The sequence below is a fragment of the Callospermophilus lateralis genome, chromosome 17, assembly GCF_048772815.1.
Source record: "Callospermophilus lateralis isolate mCalLat2 chromosome 17, mCalLat2.hap1, whole genome shotgun sequence".
Lineage (NCBI taxonomy): Eukaryota > Metazoa > Chordata > Mammalia > Rodentia > Sciuridae > Callospermophilus > Callospermophilus lateralis.
This window is the reverse complement of record NC_135321.1, coordinates 36568193-36582130: the sequence shown is the minus strand read 5'-3', so window position 1 is coordinate 36582130 and position 13938 is coordinate 36568193.

Below are 13938 nucleotides of genomic sequence, written 5' to 3'. Positions count from 1 at the left end.
GATCAGATCTGTAACAGCGCATGTTCTGCAGTGATTCAATATCCACGATTACAAATCAGAAATGTAAAAAGTATTTCCTATGAATCATAATAATTATAAGAAGAATGATGAAGAGGAAAAGGAGGAATAGAAGAGAAAAAGAAGAAAGAAACAGATAAAATAGTATTCCTAGCACTGTTGTAAATATTTTATTATAACGAATATTAATGAATCCCCACAATATTGTAAGAACAGTCCTGGTATAAGAGAAAGAGAAAATTTAAAGGATTTAAAAAGGAGCCCATGGTCCCACAACTAGCAAGTGACATAGCCAGAATTTGAATTAAAGCAATATATCTTCAGAAATCATTCTTAGCACTGTTCCATACTGACAAAAAGAATGTCAATACCATGTCAGGATTTGCCAGTTCATCATTGTCATTTCTAGTCCTCTTCCCTACCATATGTTTTGCTAGGTATTTGACTTGCATGACCTCACTTAATCTGACCTTTAGAGTGACCGATAGACTGTTGTATGTCATCCCCATTTTACAGATGGACAAACATGGGCATGTTAGGTCACCTTCCAATGTTGGAGAAATTAATAGCAGAAAGAGGACTTTCCACTAAAGCTGGGTTGGCTCTGAAGTTCCAAGCCCTTTCCCACTGTAATATGGTTTCAGATTTGATAGAGGACGTTCTTTCCCAGGAAATTGATGGCTTTATCATTCCTCTTATGTTATGCCTTCCTTGAGATAAATGACATCAGCTCGTTAACTTCATTATTTACATTGTCTCATATTGGCATCCTTTGAATACTTTCCACGTACCTTGCCTCAATTTAATTATGGAACCAGAATTGAGCACGTAGGGGTTTTGACAATTTTGAGTACCTAATGGGAAATTTGCCAAGTGTCTCTTACCTTCTGAATTCCCATTTAGCTTTTCAATGCCATAATTAGCGTTTTTAAGAACAGACTCACTGGACTGACTCTCATGTTTATGTGTTTTCTGATGTGACCAATGGACCTCTCTGTTGCTTTTATTTCTGGCTTCCTATGTGTTCCAGTAACATAATTCATTATATAAGTATATTAAAATTGTTGCCATTTATCAAGTTTGAGTAGCTATTACCTACTCCTAATTACCTTGTTTTAAATTTAAAGCATTTTACAGACATTCAATTAATAAAAAGCTCAGAAGCTTTTCTATTAGATTTATCGAAGAGAAAATTTTATTTGGATAATGTAGAAGGAGAGTTTTTCATAAATTCCAATATTTCTCTATAATGAGCCATGGGTATAACTTAAAAGCTGAACTCTTTTAAAAATATCTTGATTCTAATGAGCTACCTAAATACTTCTTTAAAATGTGCATCTATCTATCTATCTAATTGTATATACATTTTTTCATATATGCATGAATTTATCTAATAGGACTATAAAGCTAGAACAGTCTAAATGATTTGAAAACATAATCCTCCTGAAGATATCTTAAATATATCTATGGGAGAAACTGCCTTATTTTGTTGGAAAATTGCTGCTATTAGCTTTTTACTTTTGCAAAGATAAATCAACTGTCACATTTGTTTTGAAGAAGACTTTAAAGGTAGCATAACCTAAATGCAGTAGTTTTAGTCCAAGACAAAAATTATCCTGGATAAAGTCATGTAAATTATCTCTATAGACTCTGATGTTGTATTGAAAAAACATTGTCTGTGTGGATTTAGTGATTTGTACATTTTTTAGCTCACTTTTTACTTAAATATTTAGCTTCACAAAAGCCATTAGTAGAGAGAGACGCTGGGGACTCTACATGGGTAGGCTGGTCTATTTCCAGCCGGGTTCTGAAGGAGAGATGGGTGTGCCTGAGAATAGATAGATCTGAGCTTGACGTAGCTTCACATAGATGAATCTGCTGGTGCCCCTCATTCCCACAGGCCTGTAGGAAAGATTCTGAGATCAAATTAATTTATTCTGATAATTTTTTTTGGGGGGGGTAAGGGGAATGTCAGGGTGTTCTAGAGCAAGACCATACTTCTCTAGGTAGGAGTATACTTGGAACCTAGTGACCTGTTATCTGTGCTTTTCTAAAATCTATCCCTGATGGCATCTAGTTTTTGTTTTTGCTTGTTTGTTTGTTCTAGGTCTAAGCTTTATTAAAACAAAAGAAGACAGAACAGCAATGACCAACCAAGCAATGCTATTTTTATGAATTGTGAGATCTGAACTTCTTCTCTTTTCTCTTTTTTCACTCTTTTCTTTCTTTTTCTTTCCTTACTTCTTTCTTTTTATTTTTTTAAATTTTTTATTTGCTCTCCCTATTTATACATGACAGTAGAATGTATTTTGACATATCATACATATATGGAGTATAACTTCCCATTTTTGTGGTTGTACATGATGTGGAGTTACACTGGTCATGTATTCATATATGAACATAGGAAAGTTATGTTTGATTCATTCTACTGTCTTTCCTATTCCCATTCCACTTCCCTTCCCCCAACTTCCTCCTTTGTAATTGGGTGAAACTCCACTTCTCCCTACCTAACTGCCCCCTCTCTTTTGTGAGTCAGCATTTACATATCAGAGAGAACATTTGACCTTTGGTTTTGGCGGATTGGCTTATTTCACTTAGCATTATAATTTCCAGTTCCATCCATCTATGGGCAAATGCCATATTTTATTCTTCTTTATGACTGAGTAATATTCCATTGTGTATACATTTTCTTTATCCGTTCATCTATTGAATGGCACTTAGGTTGGTTCCATAGCCTACCTATTGTGAACTGAGCTGCTATAAACATTGACGTGGCCACATCAGCATACTATAGTATGCTGATTTTAAGTCCTTTGAGTATATGCCGAGGAGTAGGATAACCGGGTCAAAAAGTTTTCTGAGGAATCTCCATAGTGCTTTCCAGAGTGGTTGCACCAATTTGCAATCCAAACAGCAATGTATGAGTGAATATTTTCCCCCACATCCTCCCTGATGGCATCTGGTTTTTTCTCTTCTCTTTTTTAAATAAAACATACACTCAAAATTGCAGTCTAAACCCTATCTTAAAACTCCATATAAACTTACAAATTTCCTAGTCAATATATCCACTAGTATTTTTAATACACATCAAATTCAATATTTATTAAAAACTGAGTTCTCCCTCCTCATCAACAAAAGTTTTCCTCAGTTTTTCTCTTTCAATCCCATGCAATTCTATTCCTCCAGTCCTAACCAAACCCCGGGGAAACATCTATAGTTCTTCTCTATGTCTCATATCCTACACCTGACACATATCTCAACTCTACACTGAAAATATAACTATATATGTGATATGTAGTGATCTATAGCATATATATATGTAAATAGGTATACATACATATATGCACACATATACAGATATGTATATACATATATGTATTACATCTTTGCTAAAGAACTGGCTGGCAAAACTCTAAGGATACAAGTGTTTATTGATCTGAATCTGGTCAAGCAAGATTCTAAAGTACTATAATAAAAAGGCCTGGCCAAGCTGGGTTGTCATACTCTGAAACTTCCAGACCATGTTTCTGGTACATAGGGTTCCCTGCTAATAAAGGAAAATACAGGTCTGCCTATAATGTGATCAATACTTACCATCTGGACCAGGTAAAATACAACAAGTCTCTCCTCTGGATTGGGACAATAGTGTAACTGATCTCTCTGCTCTGCTCTAATTCCCCCTATTGTCCACAAAGCAGCCTAGAGCAGCCTGGGGAATCTGACTCAGACCCTTCTCCATGCAAGATCCCTCATGTCTCTTATGAACACCATCATCCCATCCAACTCCATCTCTGACTTCATCTCCTAAGATGCCCCCTACTTTTCTCTGCACTGTGGACACACTGGCTTCTTCTCTGTTCCTCACACATACTAGAAATTCTCCAAATTAGGGTTGTTGCATCTTTTGATCCTTGGGCCAAGAAAATTCTTCTTCCATTCAATAGACTGAATATCTCCTACCCTAAATTCATAGGTTGAAACCCTGACCCTTTACATGATGTATTAGGAGGTGAGACCTTGGGAGGTAGATGGGTCATGAGTATGGAATTTTTTTGCATAAGTTGTTATAGCCAGAATCTTTGCTACAAACCATAACATGGAACAACTAAATATAGTTTGGCAATTTAGTCTGACTTGGAACAAATTGCCATGGACACATTTTACTGAGGAAGCACAAGTTTAAAGAAATCCCAAGAAACCCTTACATTTTCTCCATCAGTGAAGTAAATTCAGAAGGATAAAGGGAGAGAGGGGTGAAGCCAGTGGTAGAGTACTTGCCTGGGCATCCATGAGACCCTGAGATCCAGCCCCAGCACCACAGGGTAAAAAGAAGAATGTTAAAGACATAAATATCCACATTTCAGGATGGAATTTCAGCCATCAGCTTGGATTTAGGGAACTGGTTTTACTGAAGGCAAGACTCAGACTTCTGAAGACAAATTCCTGAAACAAGATCTAAGCACTAGCGTGTTTACCACCACTGGTCCAAAGATTTCCCAGAACAATCCTTGGTACCTGGTTCGAAACAAACTCTTAAGCATGCTTCCAGCATGGGGCAGAGTCAAAGTAAAAATGATGGGGTCATAAGAGCACTTTGACCCTTTCACTGATTGGCCCTACTCAGAATAGAATAGTTCCAGGAGGGGATTAAAATATTAAAATTGAATGTGTATGCATGTGCGTGCGATGTGTGTGTATGTGTGTATGTGAGAAATCTGTGGAGACAAAAATCCTGACATCTGTTATGATTATGTAGGGAATAAGAATTTTATGGCAAAGAGAGATGAGCTGTATACATACAGCTCTCCACACAACTACAGGGATGAAAAGACTTGGTCGGCTACTCAAAGGGGACAGTGTGAGGAACCTGAGACTGGAGGGCTGTGGGTGACCAGGAGCTGCCTGATTTTGTTTATCTCCCAGTTTGGGGCCAACCAGTGGCTCTGGAAGTAGAGATGTGTCCCCGCTTGTCCCTCTGGGAGCTTCAGCCACAATCACTGAAACCCAAATGGAGTTGCTTTTGAACTTTGCTTAACAATGTGTGAAAAGAGATTCTAAGAAAACTGAGGAAGAGGCCAAGCTTTGTGTCAAGTACAGAGAAAAAGAGGTGGCAGATGCAGGGTTGACCATCAGTGATGACCATGTCTAAATAAGTTACTTACGTTTCATGGGGGCAGCAAAGTTCTATGCACCTCTGGGCAGTGGAGAGAGAATTTGGGAGAGTGGAAGAAAGAGAGTGAGAAGAGGAGGGAGACAACAGTAAATAAGTTATTTCTGATCTCTCCAAGGGAGCTATGCACAGGCTGCTAACAATACATGAGCAGCTCCAAGTCCCATCCCATGTCCAGAGAGTTCACCCCATGTCACCCACCCCCAACAGCCCAATTGCCAGGCCCTTAGAATCATCTCCTGCTTTCTATTCCCCTTCACTACTGCTCTGTTCTTGCTTCTAGTTGAAGTTTTTTTTGAACACTCATTAAGTATTCTGAACTTGTATAATATATGATTGGCAGGATCTCACAAATAACAACATGCAGTTGGTTTTAGGAAATGTTCAGGCATGGTGACTTTTAAAAGCTAGTTCAGGTAGTTATGTGATTCCAATGTTCAGCAGATAAAAATTGTTATCCTCCACCCTCCTCACTTCTTAATCCCATCTTTACCTTGGTTTCCCCCTCCCAATACTGCTTTCCTCCAAGCTTTGTTAAGTTTGAACTCTTTCTTGAAATCCCAGGTGTCTTAGGACAGGGGTGTCACTTGCCTTAGAGCTACTAAACGCTGTGTGAGCTTCCTGCAAAACTCCATCCTCCTTGGCGACCTGAGTTACCTGACCCCACTTAAATTTACTCTTCATTGCTCATATTTATTTGTCTTCTGTTCATTATCCAAACTGTCTTCTGCCATTCATTCTGGGGACTTCAGTGAGCATGCAAATTACCCTTCTGTCACCCTAACCTCATGCTTCTTTGACTTTCACAACTAATTACAAGTTTTGCCTTCTCCACTGCTCTTCAGAATTACCCTGACTATTCCACTTGAGCTCAACCTGCTGAGCAGAATCTCCTGTTTTTCCAGTTCTCACCTACCATGCCTGCAATCTGTATCTCATGTTTGATCCAGTCTCTGCACTTATCCAGTTGTCTCAGCCTGCTGAGGGTTTCAGTTCCATTTGAATACACCTGTCCTGCACACTCCCAACCATAGATCAAGCCAAGCATCTGGCTACTACACTCCCTTCGTCTTTGATATACACATTTATAGTACCTTGGTTTTGTCATCACAAAGAGTAGAAATATAACACTTTCTACTCGTATGCTTGATTAGCCATGAAAGTAAATATAATGTAATCTTCATATCAACCTGAAGACGTAGATGCCATTATCATCCAATTTTACAGATGAAGAAAATAAAACTTGGGTACGTAAGTTGCATAAGCGGTTAATGATGAAGTCTTATGTTCAAAACATTATCCATTTGTTTTTGAGGCTGAGTTTTTGAACTGCTCTATCATATAGCAGTTTAAGTCACAATGTTACAACTATTTTCAAAGGGGCCCCAACAATGAGGTTGATAGTTACACTTTGTTTCTATAGTCAATCAATTATGTTAAAAAATGTGATTTTTGTCATATGTAATGTCGTAAATTACTCATAAGTTAAACTAAACAGTATATTCTGTTCAGATCATGATGTTAGTAAAACTTATGTACAATCTCTGCTAGACTCAGGTCTTTCCCTATTTTATTGATTTTTTTTGTGTGTGTTTAGAACTTACCCCCAACTTATTTCAATGCTTGCTTGCTTTTGAAAGAATGAGTTGCCAGTGTTGTATATTCAAAAGAAGCCAGTTTCTCAAGTCAATATCACGCAGGTAGTAAATTCAGGTACAACCACCGAACGAGAATGCCTTACATGTTTCATAAACCAGTCCAGTAACTACTACTTTGGTTTCTCCTAAGAGCATTGTTATGGTTTGGATGTAGTGTCCTCTGAAAGTTCACAGTGTGAGACAATGCAAGAGGGTTTGGAGGAGAAATGATTGGATCACAGCCTTGACCTAATCAGTGAATTAATCAGTGAATTGATAGGATTAATTAAAATGGTAGGGTGTGGCTGGAGGAGGCGGGGAATTGGGGCGTGGCTTTGGTGTATATATTTGTATTTGGCAAGTGGAGTCTCTCTGCTTCTTGATCACCATGATGTGAGCTTCTCTCTGCCATACACTCCGCCATGATCTTCAGCCTCATCTTGAGCCCAGAGAAATGGAACAGGCCTTCTATGGACTGAGACCTCTAAAACCATGAGCCCTCAAATAAACTTTTCCTCCTCTATGGTTGTTCTGTTCAGATCCCTTTACTAAGAGCCATGGAAGAGCTGACTAGAACAGGCAAAGAAAGGTATCTCTGTCCTATTCATTGGAATGATTGTACCACACCTCCTTCTTTGGGCTCCATCCATTTCTCAAGAAGATTGCCCATCATCTTTCCTATCTCTTATGCCCTCAGCCACTCTGTTTGACACCTTCTGAAGTAGCAGGTGTGCCAGCAGTCCCTCAGCCTGTGAGAAGCTGGGAAATAATCAAAGATGAGCTATGAAGAAAAGCATTCCTCACTACTCTGCTTTGAGTGTTCACGTGACCAGTGATCAGAAGCATGGGCAGGGTTAGAAGAACCTGGGGTTCCAGGTTCATTCCATCACATATATGATTTATGGGTTTATTATTTTAGCTCTCCATACTTTAGCAGTCTTTCATCCTTAAAATGGTAATACAATCATTTTATCTATAAGACTTGGGCAAGATTTTTTCCTTGAAATACCTTCAAGAGATATTAGTAGGTATAACAGAATACCATTCATAAGAATGGAGTAAGAAAAAAACTTTACCAGCATCTCACCCACAAAAATCATGAATAGTTTTATTTCCTTATAACCCAATTACTACCTAGTCCAAGCTGACAAAAATTATGAATATTCTAAAGCTGAATTTGATTCAAGTTTTCTAACTTGCCTTAACCATATCCACTAAATTATTTCTACTTTCACAATATTTTAAAAATATTTTCTATGACAATAAAAGACAGATGGTGGTAACTCCTTCAAAGGTTGAATTATAGCTAGAAAAAAATGTAGAGGGGCATAAAACAAAACCTCCAACCTTAAAATGAAGTGTTTTTAATAGTTAAGCAAGCTAAATTGTGCAGATTTACTCCATAGATTTTACATGTTATCAGTGCCAGCAACATATGGGCAGTGGACGATTTCAGCCCACACTTTGTGAGCAGCCTCCTCATAAATCCCCAAAGTTAATCATGACAAAAAGCAATCTTGTCTATTCCTTTAAAAAGCCCGAAGCAATTTGTTCAGCAACCATACTGCTAAGGGAGAGATAAAGGAAAGGAACATTGAGGGCAACAAAAAAGGATCAAAAAATGTGGAAGAATGTGTACAGAATTAAAATGACTATGGTAGGGAGTAACTGCCTCTGGATCATTCTATCTCATTGCTCTGGAAGAACATTGTTCATTAGGAGGGAGAAATCAGGAATTAAGATTTTAGGGGAACAAATCCTGACCCATTCACTGTGCTGGGTAACTTCTGACTTCAAATCCTTGCTTATCGTTCATTCAGCAATTACAAAATAAATAATAAAAAAATAAAATTTTAAAGTTAACAAATGGTATAATAAAAAAATAAAGAAAAGGCAAAGCAAAACCCATAGGCATTACCTTCACAAGAGCAGGCCACATTCATAAGGAAGAAAAGTATCAGAGATCAGGAATTCCTATATTTCAAATTTCCTCCTCCTTGCTCTCATTGTAAAGTAACAACCAATTTCCCACTGATAAAAATCCTCTTGCGTGCCAGTGGCAAGAGATGCCTGGTGTAGTCAGGGGGAAGTCTCAACCTTCAACTCAATGGAATTATATCCCTTAGCAGAAACATTTCTCCCTTCTGAATTATAAATTCTAACAAACAGAGCATAAAGCTCTGGGAGCAGAAAGCAAGAATTTTGCTGGTGGACTTCTAGGATTAATAATTTCTAGACCTGTGAATCCTAGTGGGGAACAGAACACCAAATACTGAATGCCAAATACTAAATGCTGACTTGGTGTATACACCACATCCTGGAGGACATTGCTCCAGCTCTACAAGGAATTATACCCTAATTGGTGCCATAACAATCCTTACAAGGTCATTCCATCAAACCAGCTCTTTCAGAGCAGTGAGTCAAATGGTAGAAACAGTGAATTCCGTGAGCAGGGATCCATTGCTGCATTTCATCTGCAGTGAAGTGATTTTCTTGGTTATTAGCAATGCTGTGTGAATGACATGGTGATGGATAAGGTGCTCAGTCCATAGATGGTTTTAGCAAAAGCTAAAAAGGAAAGCAATTTGGAAGGCAGTTTGGGTGCTCAGAAATGGCTACAATAAGGTTGAACTTGTTATATGTTTACATGTGGCTGAGCCCATGTAAAACTTCCTTTCCTACTACAGTGTGCTCTTTTCCTGAGCTCAATGGTGACAAGAAGAGCAAAAGAAGGCCCACTGACAGTTCTATAATTGGTTGTCTTACCTACCTATATATTAACCCTCTGCTGAGATGGCCCTTAGTGAGCATTAACATGGGACCCACATATCTTTAACTGGGTGCCTTTTCAGAGAGGTTTATCCATATACATTTACTTTGGATTCCTTGTCACCAATTTTCTAATTGTGTCCTTTCTGAGTCCCAGACTATCCAACCAACCCTTTAGCTAAATCTAGAAATAAGTGTAGACAACACTGGTCATCTCCCCTTTTAGGACAACGGAATGACTTGAGTTTCTACCCATCAAATGGTTTGTCTGTACTACTGTCTTTCAGGGACATCCTGAATTGGGGGCTATGGTGCTCTTCCACTAGTCACCTTTAGGTGGTACCTACATATTTGGTAAATTCATTAGTTAAACCAAGTTCACTTTCTTTATCCCATAGACATAGGAAACTCATGAAACTGTAGATAGAGAAGGTTGAGAGAGAGAAGGCAATTGAAAAGAAATAGTGGCTCTGGTCATTGGGGCCTTCCTTGTGAAATTTATGTGTACCTTCCAAATTTCCTGAGCCTGGTCTAGTAGGTTCTGTTTCCATTTGATAATAGAGTTCCACTGTTTGTGCCCAAATTCATGGGTCAAATAAGACTAAGTCATGATGAGCCCTTCAGGTTTCTTTATACATGGTGGCTTGTGGTAAAAAGTGTTCAGTCTTTGCTAAATCCAGGAGCAAAAAACCAAAAGATGTTTCTTAATAAGAGAGTAGTAATTCATAAAGAATTGCAAAGCTTCGCTCCAATATTAGTTATCTGTTCTGAGATTCACTTATAGGTTACTGCCAATGATTCCATGTAGCATTTCTAACCACCTTTGATGTTTCAAGCAGTTCCAATCTGCTATGACCTGTTGAGCTGATAATCCAATTTCCCTCCAAGATAGTTGTTATTAGGCAAACTCAGCTCCTTGTTCCTTGTTAATCAGATCTCTCTCAAATAAAGCAAGAGAGAATTATGAAGGATGAAACAATGATGTATTTATGACTTGGTGACAAATCATCACTTGCACCATATTCTACTCCTTAGTCACTAATCGCTGTCCTCAATTAACAAAGGTAAATTTGACGTCACCTTTTGGAAGGAGTTAAAAAAGAAATCTGTGGAGGTATTTTAAACCACCACCATACTATTAAAAAATAAAAGACAATGTCTTTCTACAAAAACCCTTGAACACATTTCTCATAATTTTCTTTGATTAAATTCCTAGAAACTGAACTATGGGATCAAAGCACAATAGTTTTCTTTTTTTTCTTTTTTTTTTTTTTGCAGAATCTTGATACATTGCCAAACAATGCTATAGTGAGTCATTACTAAGATGGATGTGCTCACAAGAAATGAAAGTGCATCTATTTTATTGTATCCAAGCCAATGTCAATTTGTTATTTAAAAAAAGAACTCTTTTAAAGAGAAATTGCATTTTCCTATGGTTATTTACATTTTGTATTTCTCTGTAATGAATTGTCTGTTGATGAATTTTGTCAATTTGTCTATTAGGATGTTTTATGTGTTAATTAGAAAAATTCATTATGTACAAAATTATTAATCCTTTGCCTGTTGTTTTCTACAGGTAGTTTGCTACCTGTAGAAAAACAACATTAATTTTAAGTTTTTGGTTAGATTCAAAAGTTTTAAATTTTGAATAGTCAAATAAATCTGTCATATTCTTTATAACTTCTTGCAAGTTACTCTATTAGGTCATAAGTTAAGTCACTAATTTTGGCATATTCATTTCGGTATAACTAACACATTTGTTGCTTATAAGAAATGTTTCTTTTTCTCCAAAATTTAAGCACTGGGTCCATAATTTGCAGGACCCTACATAAAAATAAAGCATGAGGCCTTTGTACAAAAATCAGGATAAAAATTCAGTTAAGTACTAAAAACTTAAAGCCTTTTGTTCTATGGGTCTCTCTTAACTTTGGCATGGTGCTTTTTATTTGCTATTTATTGTTATTCTAATTAAAGTAACATTAAAAATTTAAGTTATTAACATGAATGTTATAATTTGCCTTTATATTGTGCAATGGCAGTTTTAAATGCAAATAGAAGTGCATTTAACTTGTACTTTGGATCATGAAGTTACACAATTCATATTTATAGTTCATACCAGCGTATATATTTTGTTCTTCCCAAAACATTAAAGATGCTGCACAAAAGCAAGTCAGCTGTTTTGCTTCTTGATGTGCACACATTCTTTCATCCTCTACCTTTAGCTTACTGGTAAGAAGGAAGAACTAAGAGGAAAAGACACTATGGGCTGAACTCTCTCTTCTTTCTCTTCTCTAAAATCATTTTATTTTTAAAAGGCTTGTTAATACAAGGGATAATATAAATAAGATAGGATTTCTTGATTGTTATTTTAGAATTCTCTTGCTTTTCTTCTACATGTGGTAAGTTCCTATTTCAAAGTAAAGCATGCCTCTGGGGCCCAGCTGCACCCACCTTACTCTCTGCAACTTGCTTCATTGTAGTTCCTGTGAGTCTGGCTAAAACTTCACCTATTGTGGGTCCACCAACATTTCCTGCTTCCAAGTCATCTTAAAAACATGCGTGTCTCTTCTGCTTTTGCTTTATTAGCCCATCAGAATCCACTTAAAGATCACAAGTTCAAAGGTAAGATTGCCAAGAATTTAAAGACAGTAGCAACAGATCATGAATCCCAATGTGAAGACCTCCCAAGTGAGGGGTCCATGGGGCCATGCCAGTATCCTGCCTGCAAAGCCAGCTCCCCAAGATCCACAACTAACCTCTGGAAACGTTTTCTGCTAACAATTAAAACATGATGTAGAGTTAATTGATAATCATGAACAACAAAAATGGTTTAGGAAATGAAAAGTTAAAAATTGATAAAAATTTGTTAAATACAACATGATAAACAAAGGAAGGAGTTTATATAGTCTGGCTGCCAAAGGGGGGGTGGAAATTAAGATTAAGAAACTTTTCATATATAATATTGATAAAATAATAAAGCAATGGGTCAATATCAATGTATAATCAAGGAATATAAATTTATAAATGCATTAAGACAAAAATTAGCTAAGGGGAAAGATAAGTAGACCAAAAACGTAAAAAATAAAACAAAGCAGCTTCTTTATTACAGCATGAATTTGGGTCTGGACACCTCAGAATCCAAAAGCAATCTAACACAGAATCCAAAGCTTCTATCTCATAGAAGCAAGTGTAACATTTTCTAAGGGAAGCAACCAAGTCCTGAACTCTTAGCAACTTATTATATATGTTTGTACAATTCATGAATACAAGAATATTTGTGAAGATACATGTAATAGTAACATTTATTAATAAGATTTCATTGTAGTTCTGTGAAAACATGATTTTGAGGAATTAGCATAATGAACAACAAAATATAACGATCATTTGTGGTGACAGGACTTGAAAGACAGGGTAGATTTCAAAGACGAAGCGGAAGTGAATTTTCCTGAGTGAATCATTCTCAAATATTAATCTTAGGAAGTATATGGCAAAACATTTGAAATTGAAGTCACTAGGCTACATAAACCTAGTTTATACTGGTTTATTTTGGGAAATATCCCCAAAGAAATAAAGAAGTAAAAAAAGAAAAACTAACTAGCCCAGTGATGTTTTTGACAGCACGATTTATAAGAACAGAAACTGGAAATACTAAACATTTTCAATACTGAAAGAACGATTAAGTAAATGATTATATTTAGGATATTGTGTAGACTTTAAAAATGACAAACAACTGGCTATGTTAATATGTTAAGAGTAGCAATAATGGTAGCAAAAGTGGACAAAGAGGAAAAGTCAACCCAAATCTGAAGTTAAATGGTTGGATAACTAACACTATCCAACTTAGAAACTTAATGCAGTAATCAAGACAAGGTGACACTGGCAAAAAAACAAAGAGACCACTGGGAAAAGTAGAGAGGCCAGGAATGAATCTAACAGAAATATTCAACTGATATTAGATAAAGGAGCAAAGGAAATTCAATGGAGAACAGGTAGTTTTTTCAATAAATAATGTGGGAATGACTGGACATCCCCATGGTGGAAAATGACCGTAAACACATATTTTATACTCTTCACAAAAATTGACTAAATATATGGATCACAGATATAAATGCAAAATGCAAAACTGAAGAACTCCTAGAAGATAAAGTAGGAGAAAATTTGGATCACCTTGGGTTTGGCAATGACCTTTTAGATATGACATTAAAACCACAAAACACTGATAAATTGAACTTCATTAAGATTTATAACTTTTGCTCTGCGGAAGACATTGCTAAGAGAAAGAAAAGGCCATACAGACTAGGAAAAGTTCTTGCAAAACACATATATGAAAAAAGAATGGTCTCC